This window comes from Ceratotherium simum, chromosome 16, assembly GCF_057802395.1.
Source record: "Ceratotherium simum simum isolate JZ-2026a chromosome 16, ASM5780239v1, whole genome shotgun sequence".
In the NCBI taxonomy this organism is placed as follows: domain Eukaryota; kingdom Metazoa; phylum Chordata; class Mammalia; order Perissodactyla; family Rhinocerotidae; genus Ceratotherium; species Ceratotherium simum.
Window position 1 is genome coordinate 53,573,097 of NC_141915.1, and position 22,003 is coordinate 53,595,099.

Genomic DNA, 22,003 nt, shown 5'->3' on the forward strand with positions numbered 1-22,003 from the left:
TAAATCCGACCTCTGTTCAACCTAATTCAGACACCAGAAAGAGTAGTATTTCAAAATGTGTTTAAAGATAATAGCCCGTTCTTAGCTTCCCCATCATTAGGCTCAAAGAAACCACTCTAGACCCTTGGTTGGCAAATGAAAACAGAGAAAAGAAAGAAAACGGGGAAAAACAATACCATCGGATTTGAAACAGAAAACTTGTAACCTTCACTCACAAGAGAAAGGATTGTTTGGGTGGCGTTTGTTCTTTTGTTGGATACTCACACACATCATCTTGGGGCTTGGATCACTCCTGTGGTTTCTAGAGTTACTGAGGACAAGGGCCAGGCTCGTACTCTGCAGCCAACCCCATCAACCAACGCCCGCCACCAGATCGGGGTCCCCTTGTGTTCCGGCACCCCCTGCCCCAATCCTGGGGACACGTTTGCTGGGCCTGGCTTCCTCTATTACACCCATGAACTTATCCCAGGACGAACCTCCAGTGCAATATAGGGGTCTTAACTGGAGGGCAAAGAACTCGACAATTTTAGCTCTGATGAACTGTGCAACACACGGGGCCTAACTAGACGACTCGCAAATGCTGGAAAAGTCACCCAAGAGAAGCAAGCAAAACTGCAAGATATCCTCCACCTCTGCCTCTGGCCCCAGAATGGATTCCTGTCCCTGCTACTACTTTATGCAAAGCCACCCCCACACCCAACTCATGTTTTGTTTATTACGTGGAAAGCATCCGATAAGCTCATTCACGCTCAAGCCTAGATGAACGGAAATGGTTCCAGCCTTACCCTTCCAGGGGAGACATGAAACTTAACACACGTAAACCTAAACTCATCCTGCCCCTACGACGTTTCAATCCAGCCAATTCAGTAGCAGACACTGGGGACAGGGGTAGTGGGAGACGGGAGGGGGTCTTCTTTAAATCCTATGGTGGGGGGGACAAGATGAGGAGAGGAGGGAGGGTTCTCACAGCCAAGGTTCCCAGACTTGGCTACTCCCTGAAATCATCGTCCCCCTCCCCTGCGCAGCTGGAAAATCATACCGAAGCCTGGGGCCTTCCCACGTTCTGATTGATACAAAGTGAGGTCCGGGCACTGGGTTTAAAAAAATTTTTTTAAGTTCCCCAAGTAAGTCTAATATGCAGCAAAGTTTGAGGATCATCTGGAGATCTTGATAAAATTCATATTCAGTAGGTCTGAGTAGGCAGCCTGAGATTCTGCATTTCCAACAAGCTCCTGGGTGAACCCAACACTGGAAGGCTGGGTAGCAAGGGCCTAGAAGGGATCCCCTCAAACACACTCCTCATGCCCCCCTCCCCAGTCAAGCTAATTGACCCCACTCCGCTCTCCTGCCAGGGCTTTCCCCTCCTGGGGTGGAAACCACCTCTTCTCAGCAGTTCCCGAGACCTGGCTAGCTGACTTCTGGAGTGCCAGATGGGTGAGAGAGACATTACTCACATCCCAGGGGACAGCTGCCCCCTCTCCTATCATCCGGTTCTGGACAATCCAATCTCTAGCCTGAAATACGCTTCTAAGAACCACTGCGTTAAACCGAATGGTTTGCTTCTGCTCTGTTGCTGAAAACAAGTAAAGGTCTCCTTCCCCTTTGATTTTTGCGTCGGCATGGCCATCCAGGGCAGGCAAGATGCAGGCTTCCCGGGACCCTGGGTGGACGTGGATCCTGCCTCCCTCTGCCCACAGCACACTGGCTTCGACATCCGCCATGTGGAGCCCTGCCGCAGCTGCGCACACACCTCCCTGCTGCCTTTATGTCTTCAGTGCGGATGACAGTGAGACAGAGTGGATGGCACTCCCTCGGACACAGGCCAACAGCAGCACGCCACACCCCACACCAAACCTCTGAGGGAGGCCAGAGGCTGCAACCGGCTACCCACAGCCTGCCCTCAAAGGTCCTTTCCTTCCTCCCGCAACCCCCACCCGGACAGGTTCCTTCCTGACATCTCCAGGGATGCCTTGAGCCAAACACCACCTAGTGGTTTTCGGCCCAACCACCTCCAACCAAGATGGAAGGGCCTGGTCCTCCTGGAGACTTTGACTGAGGAACAAAAGGCCTGGCTGGTGAAGGCACAAGAAGACATTACCTGGAACATGTCCAGTCCCACACCAACTCACTGCCTTCTCCAAAAAGTGCACCACCTACCTGTGAGCCATGCTGACAACAGAAGGCCACATACTGCAGTAGAAGACCAGGGCGGAGAAGGAAAAATAAGTAGGATAGGACACTACATTTCAATACTTCATAAGCAAGAGCCCCCTCTTTGGCCAAAATAAAGGCTGCAATTTGGGGAACTCTTGGACCTTCTGAATGGGTCCAAAATCAGAGGGGAAGGACTTGTACTAAACAGGCCACGTAGCTGTCAGGAGGCCAAACCACTGGGTCCCATTTCTAGGAACCTACCTAAGGCTGACACACTCACTGAGAACAGGAGGCAGTGCCCGGGACCGAGGATACTTCTAGGTGCCCATGAAAATGGTCTAGTTTCTTTTAAAATCTGAAGGAATAAAATGAGTATAGTATTAATGCCTATAAAACAATGAATCCAGCCTGGATGATACTCGTCCTTATACCATTGCCATATTTTTTTTTCTGGAGGAAGGGGCCTATGAAGACAAAAGTGCCTAAGGTCATGAGCATCATAATTCAGCCCTGAATTTGCCTACTTCCTTCCAGTCTCCAAACTTGCCACCCTTTACTCAGGTCCTGTGTTTAATGCCCCCACTGAACCCCAATACCACTGCTCTTTCTCAGAGACCCCGCCCCTGCCCGAAGACCCTCCCCCAACTGCCTGCTCTTGGTTGACCTGTGACTCAGGCTCTGTCCCAAGCTTGTGTCTGTTCCACCCCAGGCCGCTGGGCCTGATTCTGACCTGGCTCCAACAGCTACGCCCCCGCGTGCACGTGTGGAAGCAGTGTAGCCTGGCAGGGCAGAGCAGCTCCACTGAAGCCCAGCACACACACTCAGCCCCCCGCAGCGTAAACACGGAGCACACATCACACCCAGGCCTATAAAAGGTAATTATACAATCTCATCTGGCAAATTAGGGCCACAGAACTGTCTAGTTCGTACAATGAATTCGAGGGTTGGATCAGCAAGAAAAATTAACCTCCATCTTTATTGGGATTTGCCCCCAGGTCAGGATTAGGGTTTATTTATCTTTTTTATTTTCTTGCTGAGGGAGGGTGGAAAGGCCTTCTCGGCTGCCCGCTCCTCCCTCTCCCCACCCCATCTCGGTTTGGCTTTTAGAAAAGCAAGCTGCCCAGTGACCCTTCCCACAAACTACCCAACTCCAGCTAAAATTAAATAAAGCACCAAATAGGAGATAGATAGATAGAAGATAGATAGATGGGGAGGTAGATAGGTGGGTAGATAGGTAGATAGATAATTTTTCACAAAAGAAAAGTTGGGGCATCCCCAAACCCAAATCCAGGGCTTCGTTAGTTGACACTAACTCATTACAAGGTGAACAAAAGACCTGACATGCCCAGATGGCAATTTACCTCCTAATTATTCTGGCCCAAATCGGAAATGTTTGCTTGGAGAACATGCACATACATATATTTCTCTAAATACACTTTTCTCTTTCTCTCTCTCTCTTTTTTCCCCCTCTCCAAGGATTCTTTCGAGAGGAGACGGCTAGTAACAGGAGTTTGTGCCCATCTCCTTAGCTCATTAAACAGCCAGATCACCAAAGAACTGTTAGCACAAGGCCAGGACAAGTTGACACGAGGTGAGGATTACCCTTCACCTAATTGAAACAAACACTAGGGTAGGCAGCAAGCTTTTTCCTCTTTCCTTTTGCACCTTTCTGGGGGTTTCCCTTGGGGAAGATAATTCCCTATCCAGACTCCTAAATCAGCCCTGCAAAGGAGCACGTGCCCAGGGCTGGAGAGATCAAGCCCCGATTAGTAGAGAGGTCCGTGGCATCCTCACCTTAGCAAGCTACTGCAAATGTCCTTCTGTCTGAGAAAGAAGGCTGTGATGAGTGCAGAGGCTGAGGCGGCATTCCCTACACTTAATGCCGGCATGATCTACCCATGAAATTATTCAAATGTGCCTCTCTATGCCACTGACCTGGCTCAAAGAAAAGGCGTGTGCTTTTCTAGGCTTACATATGGAGCCTACAGTAGTTTTGCTTTTTAGTCAAAGTGGCAATCCACTTTGGATCAGGATTTATTGTATGGGGGCAACTTCATCTCAGAAACATATGTACGGGTGAGTGTATGTGTGTGTGTAGATGTGTATGTATGTATATACTCAAGGACGATGACTTTTTGGGAAAACAAACCAGTTCTACACAACCCCCTTTGACTTGAAACGAAGGAAATGTTTTCTGTGCCTCGTCTGCAAGGATTCTAGGTGACCCAGTTAAAAGTGGTGGAAAGGTATGCTGGAACGTGCAGACTCATTGTCAGCTGGATTACAATCTTTGTAAAGTGTTCTAGCCAAATTTCAGATTCCGATTCCAAAATGGTAGAGACAAGCGTGCACTTTTTGGAAGGAGATAAACATCCATTCCATGCCGACTGTATTGAATCTTGGAAGGAGGGAGGCAGCAAAGAAAGCATCCCTCTTCCTGAACCACGAATATGGTGACACGAGCTTCATCCTGAAGAACTATCCTTTCTAGGTGTGGGCAACAGACAAAGAAGATGGAGAAGAGAAAGCCAAGCAGCCAGCAAAAAACGCTGTAGGTGAACAACACGGGTAAAAATTCTCAGCGTCTTGGTAAATGATCAAAATCATGTCACACACATAAGGGTTCTGGAGTCAGAGTCCAAGACTAAAATCCTAACTTGACCACTAACTAGCTGTGTCACCTTGGACCCCTTTCTGGGTATGCATTTTGTCACCTGAAAATGGGGATAGCAATACTGACTAGTCCTTGTCAGTAGGGAGCCTTCCACGCTGTTAGCCACCATGATTATTGTTATTTCTATTTGAGGATGTAAAATAGGACTACGCTTGTCTCTATTTCACAGGCTGGTTCTGGTACTAAATTAAACCATGTGTTCAACTGTGTAGCACATTTCCCGGCTCGAAGTAATTAATAAATGTTAACTATTACTGTGATTGTAAAAAAAAATTACAGAATTGCATAGGTTATAAAAACAAACCTGGCCAAAGAAAGCAAAAGGTGTCATCTCTGGGGAGTAAGTTTATGGGTGATTTGTTTTCTTATTTTTGCATGTCTAAAGTGAACAGGCATTGTTTGGTGAAGGAAAAAAAATGCCATGGTATTCAAAAAGAATAAAAATAAAATGGACAGTCATCATCTTGAACTAGAAATAAAACTATAAATACAGCTTTTTTAAAACAGTCAAAATAAATGTTGTAGGATTGCTTGCAAAATCAGAAACAGCTTGGAAATCAGGGATCGATGGGTGCAAGCTTGACCTAAAGTTGGGGTTTGAGGTGAGATCTGGCAAGAGTGCCCTTGGGACGTCCTGCATGATCAGGAGAGAGACACACCAGACAGCAAGTGCCGAGGGCCATCTCAGAGGCAGAGGCCGCTGTAGATCTCGCTGACAGGAGAGCAGCACTTTCCACTGAAGTACACAGTCAGTGTTGGCTTGAACCGTGAACTTGACCAAGAATCCTAACCCAGCTGACAGGCTGCAGGCCACAGGGTTGAGCAGACCTGCTCCGTGGCATTTTCCAAATACCTGTGCCATTATAGACAGAGGGCTCTGATGACACTGGCGTTTCGGTTCAGGACTTACAGCCCCCGAGCACTTCCCGGAGCCTGTTACACAACCCCAGGCTGGAAACAGAGGCCAAGCTCCATGACACAGCCCGCAGAGGCCGCGCCAGAAATAAGGGGCCTGCTGTCCCACGTCAGTGTGGAAAAGACAGAGTGGATCTGAGCCTGAGAACCAAGATCCTCCTGGAGCTCGTCCAGGTGCCCAGGTCTCAGAAGCCTCTCCTCCTCTCCTCTTCCTTGGTTCCTCTTCGTCCTCCGGGGTCCAGCACAAAGAGGGACCCCAGGGCACAGTCCTCAGCCCAGCTGAACTCCTATTCTTTCCCCTCCTTCTCGAAGATTCCCCAAACCCCTGCCCCCTACCTTTTTCCTAAGCCCCAGTGTGCCAGCTGCCTACAGAGCAGGCTGACCACTGATTCCCAAATAACCTCCAATTCTCCACATCCAAACGGAACTCCTCCTAACCCCTCAACCAGGCTCCCCTCGGAACCTCCTCATCTCAGGGAATTTAACTTCACCCTCTCGGTTACCCAGATGGGTACCCCTAATATCGAGTTGATCACTCTACCTTCGGTCATTCCCTCTGCTAATGTTGTTCATGATCCATCTTCTCTTATATTCCCCTGGCCACGATAATAGCTCTGGCCCTCATTAACCTCAGGTCCGGAATGTTCCCATAATAAGAATGTCATTTATTGTTGACTGTGTCCCAGCCCTTTACTTGTATTACCTCACTTAATTGCCTCATCTCGTATCACTTCTCGCCTTGTTCTCTATCTCTCCACACACTGGCTCTACTCCTGGACTGGAAAGCTCCAAGCTCTTTGGTGCCTCAGGGCCTTTGCGCTTGCTGTTTCCTCAGCCTGAAACACTTTGCTTAATTTCCAAAGTCTCTGCTCAGACAGTACGACCTCAGAGAGGCCCTCCCTGATGACCCTATTACACAGGACACTCAAGCATTACAACCCACTGTGTTCTTCACAGCATTTAACCTAACCTGAAACAATTGTGTTTATTTCATTTTAGTTTGTGTCTCTGCCTACTAGACTATAAGATCCCCAAGTGTAGAGAGCATGTTTGTTTTGATCTCCATTGTGTGATCAGCATACATTGTATGATACAGCCCTCTTTGGGTTGAACGAATGAATGAATATTAGTACCCTTATGTGAAAAATAAGGTAATTGACGCACAGGAGGATTTAAAACTTGCTCAAGGTCACGTGGCCAGTAAGTAGTTGAGTCAACATTTGCCCAGAGCTCCTCTGGCTCCAGGGGTAAAGCTGAGAGTGACCTTGCTATTTTGCCTTCTTCTGCTGCAGTAATCCCCCACCTGGGCTCCTTGACTTCAGACTTGTCTGTTCCAGTCCCTTCTATATAGCTCTCCCAGCTTATCACTCTAAAATATCAATTAGCTCTGCCAAACTCTGCTCAGCAGTGGTCAATGGCTCCCTACTGCCTTCCGTGCACAGACCAAACCCACTGCCTGAAATCAGAGGCCATCTGCCCTCTGATGGCTCCTCTTCTCTCTCCAGGCTATTGTAAGACTTCTCTGCAGGCATCTTATCTAATCTTGCTCACCACAGCTGCAGTACCCACCTTGCTCTGCATCTCCCCAACACCTTCCCTTTAAGCCCAACTCAAGTCCCACCTCCCAGGAGAATCCACTTGACTTCTCAGCCCTCGGTGATGGCTGACACTTGCGCTCCGTATTACTGCCTGCATCTCACATTTGCACTAAACACAAGGTAACAGAGGGGAGAGGTGATCTATCCTCTCTCCCCAAGGCAGGCAATATGCCTCATGTGTTTGGATTCCTAGAGCCCAGTACAGTGTACAAATCATTAATAACAGCAGCCATGCTGCTCTGCCATGTTCTTTGGCCTGTGGTAACCGATAAATGCAGGTGGCAGCCCTTAACAATGGTAAAGCTCTCTCAAGACTGCTAAGCCAGAAGAGCTGGACTGGCCGCTCCTGGTGGTTCTCAGACCTCTTTCCCAATCCACCTTCATCTGGAGCTCTAACATTGGTCCTACTTTGAGCTCTCTCCTGGATCTTCCTTGAGAAGAATCTCTAACATGAGCCTAAAGATGGAGCCCAACATACTGTGCTTTAAAAAAAAAAAAAAAAAAAAAATTACAGTTTACGAGCCCATTGTGTTTTCTCTTTTAAAACCACACGTTTTTGCCCCTAGGGACACCCCCTGAATACGATGTCATACCCATCAGCAACATCGAGGTGGAGCATCCCTGGCAGAGATCAACGTGTCGCTGTGGTTGAGCACCACTCCCAGCCTGCTGAGGGCTGACCCACAGAAGGTGTGCTAGGCCCAGGTCCCCAGCCCTCCCGCCAAGCCTTGGCCCCCGTCTGTCGGTTTCACCATGTTTAAATGGAAAATAAAATGCTCAACTCAAAACACTTTTCCAATGATATTTTAAGGAAAAATGAGATCACAGAAAATCAGGGAGGTAACTTTAAATGGTATGACCCCAAGCAACTTTTTTTTTTCAAAGAATCCCCTGAGAGGCTTGTTCACCAGATGAGGGAGGGCACATCTGGGGAGACCTTAGCCCTAGAGACCACCTGGGCGGCACCAACACACACTAACATGAAAAACTCTTAGGATGCTACATAAGCCCACACCCTCACTGCAAACAGCCTCCTCTTCTGTGAGGCTCAGATGGACCCTGAGGTCCCTTAGGTTTGTGAAAGCGGCCGACAGCCCCCTTGCCAGCCAGGTCAACATTCTGCCTCTGCCAGAGATACCAAATGTTTCCTAAACCCACCCCAAGTCCAGCTCACTGAGCTATGAATAGTTATTAACGTTAACTCAGGGCATTAATTAAAAAACGTTCAGCCAGGCAAATTCTCATACTTTTAAAAAAGTCATTTGGGTAATTGCCTTTCCATGCCGCAAACTTTCCAAAGGACTGACAGGTTGACATTTCACAATGTTGTTTGTTTTAATCAAGAAGGGGGAAGGAGCCAGTGTGGTTCACCAGTTCATTTCTCAGGTGCCCTGATTTACTGATTGGCAAATCCCCACTTAAAAGTGGTACAGTGGGGCTGGGGGAGAACGAGGCTCCCGCCTCCTGGGGTTGGTGTCTGGACTGGCGAGAAGAAAACTGGCCGCAGGACATTGCCATAACCCTTCTCCCATCCCTCTCCCCTCCCCCCACACCCAGCCCCCCACGTCCCCTGGGTGGCACTGCGGACCCCCCAAGCCCGACTCCAGGCTGCTCACCACCCCCAGCCATCTACCACAGAAGGGCTGCTTCCTGCACCAATACCCAACGAGAGTGCTACTTCAGCAACCTTAGGAGTCAGGGGGCAGTGGGACTAAATGGTTCTCAAATTTCCTTCTTCAAGCAGCAGAACCCAGAATCAGGGGTTCAGGTATGACTTTGAACCCCACTCCTGCCATTTATAAACCTTGAATTTCCCTGTGCCTCAGTTTCCTCCTCCGTCAACAATTTGTGTAATAATGGTACCCACCAATGAGGTTGTTTCGACGGTTAAATAAGTTAATATTGGTAAAGCACTTACAACAGTGTCTGCAGCATAATAAATACTACCTAAGTGTTAGTTTTAAAGACCTCTCTCCTCCCTAACAAACTTGAATTCAGGACCCCAACAGTTAAGTAAAAACAGAGTCGGACCTGCCCTGGCTTCCCACGGAGCCACCGAGGCCCCTCCAAGGCCCTGCAGAGTCCCGGGGCCCACAGTTTGACAGCTGCAGCTCACTCTGAGGCCTGAAGACACTCGACTTGCCATGTGACACATATAAGCCTGCCCACGTCATGAGGTCTTTTACGAAAAGACAAATGAGCCCTCCTGGGAAGGCGGCCCCAAGCACCGCGGGCTCCCTCTCAGGTTCCCGGTGTCCAGGGGCAGGCAGACGACAGAGGGCCAGGCAGGGTGAGGCATGAGGTTTGTGTGGAGGTGCACGCTGACCACCCAGCACTTCCTCAGGACCGCACTGTGACCGGCTGGCCTAACGGACACAGACAGCAGCCACCACACGCCCCTGAGGGAAGGAGGGGTTTTCTTAGGGAAAAACCACCACAAAGCTTTCCAGCAACCATATAACAACCAAACACACGACACAGACAGGCACAGGCCTCTCTCTAAAATCACTGTACCCCACAGGGGCATGTCAGTGTTGACTGAGCACCTACTACCTGCTAGTTATCAGCCCAGGCACCAGAAATACAAAGCAGAGAAGGCCGGTCCCAGCTCCTCACAGCTGAAAACTTAGTAGGAAAGATGATGCCAAAAACGACTGATGCTCATATTTTGCGATCTGTATTACAATGTATTCTATATGTATATTATGTATTATAGATAATGTTATATGTTATATATTACATATGTATATTACTTATATGTTATGTTATACATTATATATATGTATGTATGAGGAATATATATAATATGCCCAATGTGTACAGTGAGGCTAGGGGAGAAGGGGGCTCCCACCTCTCTGGGGTGGCAGAGTTGGGGACATCTGGGCAGGCGAGGAGAGAAATGGCTGCAGGGTCATTTGCCAGGGGCTTAACTTGGTTTAGTGGAAAGAAGGATGATGGGCATATCTGGATATTAATTACAACTTGGGCGCTTTTTAGCTGGACAATCTTGGGTGCCAGGATTTTTAACACTTTTTTGAGCATCAGTAAAAAAGCATAATACATACATACCCCCAGGCAGGCTGGCAGTAGGTGGTCAATTAACTGCCAAGGAGACAAACGGAGAAAGCCTGGCAGAGGGCGAGTTCCTGCTCGGCTGGGCTCAAAGTCAGACAGGCAAGCGAGAGGCCCTCATGGGAGTTCGGTGGCAGCACAGGCTGACTCTGCATTTATACTGCTTTATCACCTCCATCAGCAAAATCTGGACCATCATTCCTCCTCCTTCCTGTCTCCCTGCGATGTCTGGGGACACATGAGAACCAAGCTGGGGCAGGGAGTAGGTGCGGGTGGAGATCTGCGATTTCAGGAGAAAGGCAAGCTGTGAGTTGACGGGATGATTATTTCACTTGTGGAAGCCATGTGTGGGCAATGGTTGCAGGTTTCTTTGGGTTTATCAGAAAATCCCAACAGAAAAGAAGTGATTTCACCGTGACCAGGAAAGAAGGTGCAGATACTTAAAACTATTAAGCGGAATTCCTAAAGCCCTATAATATGACACCTCCTCTTCCAGGCTCGGCTGACTTGAAAGCCTGGAGCAGTAACCAGGGCCTGATAGATCAGAAAGCTGTTTAACTTGGCTCTCCTGGTCCCACGGTGACAGACCCCTCTCAGGACCTGGTAGCACAGGGACCCAAGCCTGGCTCCTCCCACAGTGTGACACCACTGGCTTCTGGGCCGTGTGTGGAGTGTGCTTTTCAGAGACAGTCACTTAAACTGAGAGTCGGAGGTAAGACAAGGATGAGCCTCAGTCATCAAATTCCAGAATTCCAATTAGACCTGGGACCTGTCGGGACTCAGGCTGCCCACCCGCCAGCCCTTCTACAGACGTGATTAACCCAGGAGGAAGGCCGGGGGAGACGGAGAGCAAAGCAGGAGAGGTCCGGCCCTCCTGCCAAAAGGCTCAGAAACCCCCAAACACGATAAACAGCCTCTTAGGAAGCACTGACGTGCACACAAGGACACGCGTGTGAAGGAGCACACATATAACTTGCCACCAAGGGCCTGGAGTCTAATGCAGAAACTCGACATAGCCCAACTCCACAGCACACGCAACGCACGCACAGGTACAGGCTGAAGAACCAAGCATTACAGCAGCACATGAGCAAGCAAAGTTTTATCAACTTATGGAGGTGAAAGGTCAAGTTCATAACTGAGAAGACTGGTTATACCTATTGCCTTAAATGTTTCAGAAAGAAACATCTTTCCGGGTGAAACATGGGTGAAATTTCAGTTTATGTAGGCATCAATAGAAGCTTTAGCACGACTGGTTTCCGGTATCATCCGGTACACATTCATCTCCTTCTACCTGGCTGCTCCCAGCCCCCACACAACTCTCTCATGGCTCCTGTAAATTTCTAGCTGGGCCTGTATCTTAAGAACTTGTGAAGCTGTGTTACTGTCCCTACTAGGATGGACACCCCTTGAAGCCATGGTCCATAACCAACTCATCTTTTCGTGGTGTTGAATGAATGTAAAACCCTTCAGAGATTCATCTTAAGAAATCACACTTCCTCTATATAATGAAAATTATTCTACTGTCCCCTGTGTGTAGGAAGGAATTGGGGGAGTCCAATTCTGCCACCATCAGATTCCAAGCTATTTCCAACGGATAACAGGCAAAATTAAACACTACATGGTCAAGAGATCGTTGAGAACTGGAGGCTGTAACTTTTACCACTAACTGGCTTATGAGCCTCGTAAATTAGAAAAGGTAACATCTTCCAACTCTTCCTTGGTGTAAGCAATAGCTATTGAATAGCTTTGAAGACAGACAGTATTTGCAATCAAATAGAAGAGGCCACAGGGGAAAGGAGGAAAAACAGGAGACAAGAACTAAGAGGCATTTATCTAGAGCAGGATTCTCAACCTCAGCTCTAGAGACATTTGGGGCTGGGTCATTCTTTATGGTGGGGGTTGCCCTCCACACTGTAGGATGAAGGATGGTTAATAGCTTCCCTGATCTCTACCCACTAGATGCATCTTCCAGTTGTGACAATCAAAAATGTCTCCAGACCATTGTCAAATGTCCCCTGGAGGACGGGGATGCAAAATTGCCCCTGGTTGAGAATCAGTGGGCTAGAGTCAGCTCAGCCCCTAACTAGCAATGGGATCTGAAGACTGTCAGAGGTCTTCACTACTCAGAGGCCTGAAGTTTCTCATCCATGAGATGAGGAAATTGGACTAGATCAGTGTTTCCCAAAATAGGGGTAATGATTTACTTAGTGGTACCTGAGATAATTGTTGGTCACACCCAGACATGGCATTAAATAACACTGAATCACACAGAAATGCTTTTCCCTTTTCTAGTCTCTTTCCATCCTGATCAAAGCAGGAAGAACATCTCCATTCGGTGCTTTAAGTCCTTAACACCTCTGCAATTCTGGCTAGAAGAAAAGAGGGAGCAATTCTCAGTCTCAGAAAGCCACAAAATCTAAATCTTAGAATTTTTTTCATTGTTATCTTCTATTTATGTCCCGCGACCCTAGATTTCATTTATGGTAGTAACACAGACTTTCCTCTTAAAGTACGATTATTTAAGCAAAATAGGAAACTATGTAGAAAAATATTAAGGAAATAATAGTACGTGTGCCAGTGTGGCAAAAATCACAAAAGTCGTAGGAAGCTCTGGAAGGGTTAAGTCTGCCCTTCCCCTATAAATTTATAAGTCCTACTGGGCATTTTCTTGGATGCTCCATATTAAACTCAAGACTTGAGGTGACACTAATAATTTGAAAATTCTTGAATTGAGCTCCATCTATAGTCCTGTTGTACAGTTTGGTTGTTTGTCACCCTTTATGGGTTGAATTGTGTCCCCCCAAAATCCATATGTTGAAGTCCTAACGCTCAGTACCTCAGAGTGTGATCTTATCTGGAAATAAGGTCGTTGCAGATGCAATGAGTTAAAACAAGGTCACACTGAAGTAGGGTGAGCCCCTAACACAATACGACTGGAGTCTTGATATGAAAAGGAAATTTGAATACAGACACACACACAGGGAAAAGGTGAAGGCAGGGAAAAGGTGTAGGCAGGGAAAAGGTAAAGGCAGAGACTGGAGTGAGGTTTGTACACACCAAGCAATGCCGAAGATTGACAGCAAACCCCCAGGAGCCAAGAGAGAGGCGCAGACCAGCTTCTCCCTCACAGCCCTCAGAAGGAACCAACCCTGCCGCCACCTTGATCTCGGACTTCCAGCCTCCAGATCTGTGAGACAGTAAATTGCTATTGTTTAAGCTACTCATTCTGTGGTACTTTTTGTTATGACTGCCCTAGCAAACTAATACATCATCTTAAATTAGTTTGCTAGTTTAGCGACTGTATTTTGACTCCTGAATCTCCTTGCAGGGTAGGAAATGCAGACATACTTGCTGAAGAATTTGAATTCATTCGAGATGGGTATTAACGACAAAGGAAATCTAAAAAAACAAACAAAACCCTCCATACCATCTGTGTTTATATACATTTTTATATGTTTGCCATATTTACATCTTTACAAATTGTGTATATTAGTCATTGCTTTTTCTTCTCTGGTTGTCTACAGTCTGTCAGTCTCAAGCTGTGAAATAGGGGTGCCCAGCTTTGGCATAAAGGGAGGCCCCAGGATGGAGGCAAAGGCAGGCCTAGAGACCAGGTCTTCTAGCTCAGGCGTTATCAACTAGACCTCAGAACCTGCAGGATTCACACTGTCCTCCCCCAAGATGTCCTGGGCCTCTTGTGCAGACATTCATGCCAACTGGGCCTTTCAACCAGAAGGCTCTGGCTACCCAAAGATGCTTGGAGAAGACACCAAAGTTCCCAACATCTGAGAATTCATGACCAAAGGAAAACTCTCAATTTAAAGGGATGCTGTGGTGCATGACAAAACAGGTAAGCCCTTTGAGCCCTCCTGCAGCCCTTCCCAACCCAGGGTCACGCAATGAGCAGCCTCGTAAGTGACCAGGGCCACCTCTGACATAGCCAACAGCAGAAGGAACTAGAGATTCACCTTAACAAACACCAAATCAGAACCCAAGACTTTTAGATACCTGCCAAGTAGCCAGAGGACTGCAACTCCATCTTTTCGGTTAGGAAAAATATCCCTATAATTATTCATCTCTGCAATAACAACAACAAAAACAAATAAACATAACAAATAAACATGATCCTGCTTCATTTTTTTCATCTAAAATAAATACACCATAATCCCACACCTCTGATCACAACTGTAAGTTTGAGAGATCAATAATCAGACTTGAATGTTAAATCGCAATTCTTTTTTTTCCCTTCTTTGGAAGTAGCCAAGTATAAATCAGAGACAATAGAAACATAGGAAGGCCAACTGCCCAACTGCAGCCATGGTCTAACTATCCATATGTGCCATCCCCCAGCTCCCATCCTGGAGGCAGTAACACAAATACCGACTGGGTATCTATGGTGTATCAGATGCTATGGTGGGAGTTTGGGCTTCGTCAGTGATAAAGCCAACACAGCGTCTGCCTGTGCTGGAGGGACACAGACCATGAACAAGTAAGGACAAACATTCTATTATAAATCACGAAGCTTCTGTGAAGAACAGAAGACTGAAATGGGGGTGGGACACAAGTTACAGTGACAGCAAAAGCCCCTCTAAGGAAATGACAGTAAGTTGATACCTGAAGGATAAGACTTACATTAGCCATGTGAGAGTTAACACAGGGGGCTGCCGCCTTCTGGCTGTACCCCAGGCATAACTGGGGTGGACCCCAGCTCCAAGGCTACACTACAGAGAGTGGAAATTCTGAAACAGTTAAAACAAAAAATAACTAGACTTGAGAGAACACAAGACCCATGAGGATACAAGCCAGGGAAACACTCATTTTCACAGACTGCAGACATGACCTCAAGGTAAGGTAAGAAATGCAGAGAGCCCTTGAGAGCAGTGCCTCATTCGAGCACCTACCACTGAACTGAGCAGTACAACCAAACGTTTTGAAGGAACCAAGGAGAATCATGAGATTTTACCCTTCTGGCCTACTGGGTTCTGGGAAGGCATTGATGAGGGCCTCAAGCATGACCACTCAACATTTTATCACCATGAGTGAAGCTTGGTTAAAATTTTAAAAAATAAACTACAGGCTTCCTGATTCCTAGTCCCTGGCTGGGATAACCATCCTAAGGCAAGCCTGGAAAACCCCTACGCTGCTAAGTCACCGGGGCTCAAAGTTCTCCTTCCCGCCTCACCTGCCAATGTTAAAGTACTGGCATCTTAGTGGCTAGGTTTCTTCTAGGGTCCCTGCTGGGTACATGTCTATGTCTCCCTACCCACACGCCACAGGGAAATCCAACCCCACTGGGTCAAGACCCAACCTCCCTCTCTGGCCCAATTAGTTTCACACCCTTGAACAACCCTGCCCAGCTAACCAAGCAGTCAAGTGTGGCCAGGGGCCAGGAAAAATGCCTTGAAAAGCAGTGAGCTCTTCAGATCCGACAGCTCGCAGCTTGGCTGGGACACTGCCCAGTGTGGAAAACGAATGTAAAGATCTGGTAGAGTGAGGACAGGAAGGAGCCCCCCACACCCTGCAGCCTGCCTCACACCAGAGAGTCAAGGCCCAAGGGACACACAGGGATCTTTCTCACACGTAAGGAGAGCTCTAGTATGGGAAGGCAGAGGTGGATGGCAGTGGGGCAGGGGTGGACACTAGGACCTTCGTGCTTCTTTTCTTAAGGTGACACACCTGACTGGCCAGGGCACACCTGGACGCTGGGCCAGGCCAAGCTCTCCAACAGTTGTTCACTGTTCCCTGAGCGGAGAGACCTGGCATCCATGCTCCTCGCAGACAGGGGGGTTTTTCTCCTCCTCAGTGGGCCACGCCTTCCCCAGGCACATATTCCCTCCGTCCAAGTGTTTCGTCCAAGCCCCAGGCTCTGACCACAAAAAGTGCCCTTTTCTTTGGCGGGCTCACCTCAGACGTGAGGTCCCAGAGAGCCAAACCGCCTGCTAAAAGGACATCCCCAGCACATTTCTTTCTAGTCAGAGGGTCCATGGCTGGCGGCCACAAACAGCACATCCTCCCCTCATCCTGGGGCCCTCCAGAACTACTCCCTTCGTCCTGCTTTATTTATGGCAGAAGAGCAGCTACCTAAAGGAGCTGTGAGTTTCTTTAGGGTGCTCCAGGCTGACCCAAAGCAAGTCGGGCAAAGTTCTGGTGAGAGCCAAGTGGCTGAACACAGAGCTTCAGGTCTCGGCCCAGTCAGGGCTGCTGCACTGGCTCCAACATCCCTGCAAAAATGCAAAAAATAATGGCCACACCCTGCCCGAGGGAGTGGGGGAGACTACAGCCTCCCCGCAAATACTCCAATGCGCTCTTGGGGGGTTCCGCCCCAATGGTGGGATAGAGAGACACTCTTCACCAAGGTTTAGAGGATTTCTTGCTTAACAAAATTTTTTTTTGGTCACACAAAACCTAGTTGTGAAAGGAAAAGAAAATGCCAGCCCTGTTTGACAGACATCAGATTTATGATGGTTTTTTAAAGCCTCAAGTACGTCACAAGAATTGGCCCACCCACCGCACTGCCCCAATTGTCAACACGGCCGGGTGCCCGTGCCCGCTCTCCCCCTATCGGATCCGTGGGCCTCCACCTCTGAACGGCCCATGTGTCCCTCTCTTGGTCTCTGGTGGGTTAAAAAGGTGCCTGGCTGTATAGACACGGAGAGTACACCATGGAGCTCTCCAGGCTAACCCTCCAAGACAAACACGGCCCGCTCACGCCCTCGCCGTCTGCAGGCAGGCCGCAGATGTTCATAAACACGCTTGGGGTTTACGGTCTGCCCATCCATTTCTCCATCCATTTTACACTCAACCAGTCAGGAGATCATTTTTTTTCCCCCTTCTCTTAGCGTACGAACTCAGTAAACTGTTGTCAGGCTTGGCGATACATTTATGAATTTTGGCCTCCAGATGTGGCTGGAAATGAAAGTAAACACAGGGTGTGAGCAACTGCATTTCAGGTTTGTGCCCTGGGAGGCTGAGTCTGCAAAAACCAGGGCCGAGAGCAACTCATTTGCCCTTTTCAACGAGACACCCGGAGATGGTTTTCCTAAAGGTAGGGATGCTATTCAGAGCATGAAAGAGATGCCAAGGTCCCCTGGAAAATTTAGGGTAAGGATTGGAATGAAGCGATTTGGACCCCTATGCAGAGAACCATTCATAGTCCAGTCCCCCTCTGGCCTGGTGGGTCCCAGTGGTGCCCTCCCACAACTCTGCTAGGACACCAGCTATTGGAGGAAAGTCTTCAGATCAGAAAGAACTGAGAAATTTCCTATCATGAGATCTACTTTTGTGGTATCATTTATCCAGAAAGAAGAGACAGGGAGGTGTTCAGAAAAGAAGCAGAGGGTCAAGTGTAGACTGACAGGCCTATCCATTCCAAACATGAACCAATCAGTTTTATTGGATTTTTTAGGTCAAAAGACTTGTGGGGCTTAAAGGCCTTTCCTATCAGAAGCCCAGCTTACCTACCCATAGTGAGGAGCAGGATAGAAAATATCATGCACATCTGAAAAATGCAATGCGTTATAACTCGGCATTTCTCATGCTTTTTCTTTAGAAGAAAAAAAAAAGAGACGAAGCTCTAGGCATCGCGTTTGACTAAAGTGGAACACCGCATGTCTTTTTGGAGTGTATTTGCTTTAGCAGAGTAATAAAACAAAAATTCATAAGGCAAAGGTTTTCTTGGTAACAATTCAGTGGAAATATTTGTGAAGTCGTGACCAACAGCACATACTGAAGATGTTCCCCCTGGAAATGGCTTGGCAAGGGGCGAAACGACAGGCTGGGCATGTGTATTAACAAGGGAGGCAGTGGTCGTTACAATCCACCTTTGTTCAGCCCCAGAGAAGAGGCTAATAATTCATCTCCAAACATCAAGTAATATAATGACATCTGCATGAAAATTGGATCTGGTAAGCCACTGGGAATTATGTTTTGGGGAGGTCATTAGCTATGCACTAGGGACGTCTATTAAAAGAAAGCAGTTTGGGTTTTACAAGTATGGATTTTATATCTTGTTTTGTGTTTTAAATGGAACTTTAGGATGAACCTTAAAAGATTTCCTCCTCTGGATAAGAAATCACAGAATCATCAAATTATATCCTCAGGAAGGGTCATGAAAGGCCAACTATCAATTCTCTGCCTCTCCTTTGAAGTCTTTGGGGGCGACAAGGCATGCAGATAGCTGGCTCAGCTTGTGGATCTGAAGTATGCTTTATTTAGCCTGAAGTCTGCTTTAACGTTTTCTGGAATTAGGTGATAAGATGTAAAGATGGGAGGTTTTAAGATTTCACATAAAAATCTGGATTGCTTGATGATCTTGAAATATGAGACGCTCTGGCACCCCCACACCTGTATTTCTACACAGGAACAAGTAGCTCAAGTTGAGAAGTGGCTGCCTCTTAAGGCAGGGTATGTGCTCTCCAGTGTACTGCAATGCACACCATGCCAAAGCACCAGCCTTATTATTCATTTGGGTTACTTTCCTGGCCCCTATAGGAATTTGAGTTTATAATTCCTAGTAAAAAATCATTACACTACATGGTTCTTATTTGATCTCTCTCATGTGAAAGTCAAAGATGAATGTTGACCCAGTAAGTCCTCCTACCTGCACAGAAATAATATGGCTTGGTAAAAAGAGGCTCAAAGATAAGAAAGGACTTAACACCAATGATTGGCACTCTTAGATTTACTGGTACAAGCCAGTAGAACTTTTAGTGCTGTGGCATTCCCAAGTTCCTAACCATAAAATTTGAGCTGATGTGCCTTAGATCTTTGCATTATGGATGTTACTTAACAGCAGCATGAAGGGACTCAAGAAAGCATCCAATAGACACAAGTCATCTCTCTCTCTCCCCCTACATTTGAGTTACTGTCATTTGTGGATCGCAATATTTATGTGTTCTCAAGGGGCTTACAATGCAGTAAATGTGTGTTTGTGTAAGGACACAGGAGCCAGTTTGAAGGAGATGCCATTGGCCAAATCTGGGATATCTTGAGCACCAAAATAATTAAGTAAGGTAGTGAATTATAAACCATGGGATAAGTCAGAGGGAGAAGGTCAAATACCGTATGATTTCCTTCATTAAGTAGTAGATAATAACAACAATAAACAAACACATAGGGACAGAGATTGGATTGGTGGTTACCAGAGGGGAAGGGGGGAGGGAGGAGGGTGAAAGGGATAATTCGGTACATGTGTGGTGATGGGTTGTAATTAGTATTTTGGTGGTGAACATGATGTAGTCCATGCAGAAATTGAAGTACAATGATGTACACCTGAAATTTTTACAATGTTATAAACCAATGTAACTGCAATAAACAAAAAATTTATTAAGCCTTAAAAAAAAAAAAAAAACCATGGGATAATTAGGAACTCATGAGTCCATGCCAATAGTGAACAAACACATATATAAATAAATGGGGGTGGGGGAGGTCTCTTGCTAACAGTGGAATGCTAAGAACCAAATGGTAAATGTTGAGAGAGCACTGGAGGTGGAAAATCATTTGTAACCATCATGGTAAAGATTGGATCAGGCAAGAATCCTCAACGGATGCTAATTCTAGGAAGAAATTTTGATGAGGATCTTTGCATGGCCTTAAAGTGTCTCCTCAACAGACTGTTTTTCAGTCGTTGCAAGGGAGAGAAAAAAACAGTAGTTATACAATGGAGAAATCAAACAACCCCTTACATGGGTGACCAAAATTAACATCACCAATTGTGGACAGATGGACATTGAGTATCTCCAGATGTGACACACTATGAAAGACATCACCTCACCAATCCAGTAGTCCAACCAAGAAAACATAACCGCAATCTAATCACGAGGAAACTTCAAACACAAAATGAGGAATTTTCTGTTAACAAAATGGAGGTAGGGGGGTGGGGGGCTGCATTCTTCAAAAATGTCCAGGTCATAAAAAACAAAGAAAGGCCGTGGAAATGTTTCAGATTAAAGGAAGCTAAAGAGACACGACAACTCAATGCAATAGCCGACTCTAGACTGAATTCTGTACTGGAGGGAAATCGTGTCATAAAGGTCATTACTAGAACAAGCGACAAAACTGGAACTGGATGGAAATGAGATAAAAGTATCGTATCAACGCAAATTTATGAAGGTGACCACTGAACTGCAGTCACAGAAGAGGATATCCTTCTTCTTAAGAAATACATACTGATGTATTTAGAGGTAAAGGCCCACAATGTATGTAACTCACCCTCAAGTGGTTTAGGAAAAAAAATAGAGAGAGAGAGTAAACATTAAAGCAAATGGGATAAAACGTTAACAACAGGTGAATCTGGGTAAAGGGCATATGAATGTTTCTTGTACTATTTTTACAATGTTTGAATTATTTCCAAGTTAAAAAGTTAAAAATGTGTTATGGGGCCCAGCCCCGAGGCCAAGTGGTTACAGTTCTACGCCCTCCACTTTGGCAGCCTGGGTTCCTGGGTTCGGATCCTGGGCGCAGACCTACTCCACTCACCAGCCATGCTGTGGCAATGTCCCACATACAAAGTAGAGGAAGACTGGCACAGATGTTAGCTCAGGGCTGATCTTCCTCAAGCAAAAAAAAGGGGAAAAAATGTGCTAAAAGTTAAAAAATGTGTGAGCACGTGCACATGTGTGTGTGTATAAAAGCAAGACAGCACACAAGCACACTTTAAGCACAAATCTGTGGGACGAGCCACTCAGACGGGGAGGCGTGAACACCATGGACTGGCCAAGTCAGGAAGGTTTAATGGGGGTCTTATTGACAGGTAGCTCTTAGAGTTAAAAAGCCGGGCTTTCCAGACAAAGGTAACAGTATGAGCCAAGATCAAGCAACTGGAACCTAAGTGCCTCCTGAGGGGGAAAATTGCCCAGAATGGACCATATATGTCAAAGGGGAATGAACTCTAAGGCTGGAGAGACCTGGAGCCTGTGGTGAACCTAGATGGCAGCTTAAGGAGCTTACTTTCAGTATAAAGTCTGGGGTAGGAGCAGGCAGGCTTTCAGCAGGAGATGGCGTATGTGAAAAGGAGCATAACCTACTAGTATGTAGGACAGACTGGACGGACGGCCGCTTGAGCCAGGAAAACCAACTGGGGACCACTGCCAAAGTCTAGATTGGTGCTCACCAAATGTCAGCCACAAAATTAATGTCAGTGTCCCACAAGACATAGGCACACTAAGCATCGTTAGAAGACTGAATACATAATGTCTTACACAAACACGTTGTATTTTTCAAATATTTAGTAGATACAATAAGTCATTACTCAGTCAATAGGAGTCTGTAAAAAAAATGTAATATTAAAATGGGTTTTCACATTCAAAAGGGTGAGAAGCTCTGGGGACGAGCCATCAACCTCCTGTCCAGGGTAGGGCCATGGAGAACAGGGAAGAAAGAGGGACAGTGGACCCAAAGGGCTGTACAAGATGGGTGACCAATGCTTTCAGTTTAATTATAACACATTTGTTAAAGACGGCAGAGCGTAAGGCACTCCCAGGAAGTGGAACAAGACGTAACAATAATCCTTATTTTTAAAGAGCCAGCATTGTGGGTATACATTAAATCAGTGACCAGCTGAATGACAGCCACAAAGTAAAGAGATAATAAA

At 46.8% G+C, this 22,003-nt stretch overlaps 1 protein-coding gene across 2 annotated transcripts in view; it reads right to left on the reverse strand.

The window, feature by feature from the left end:
• The window catches only part of LOC147915062 (uncharacterized), a 145,515-nt gene that overhangs the window by 21,762 nt on the left and 101,750 nt on the right, over positions 1-22,003 (reverse strand). The gene's annotated exons all lie outside the window — the stretch shown is intronic.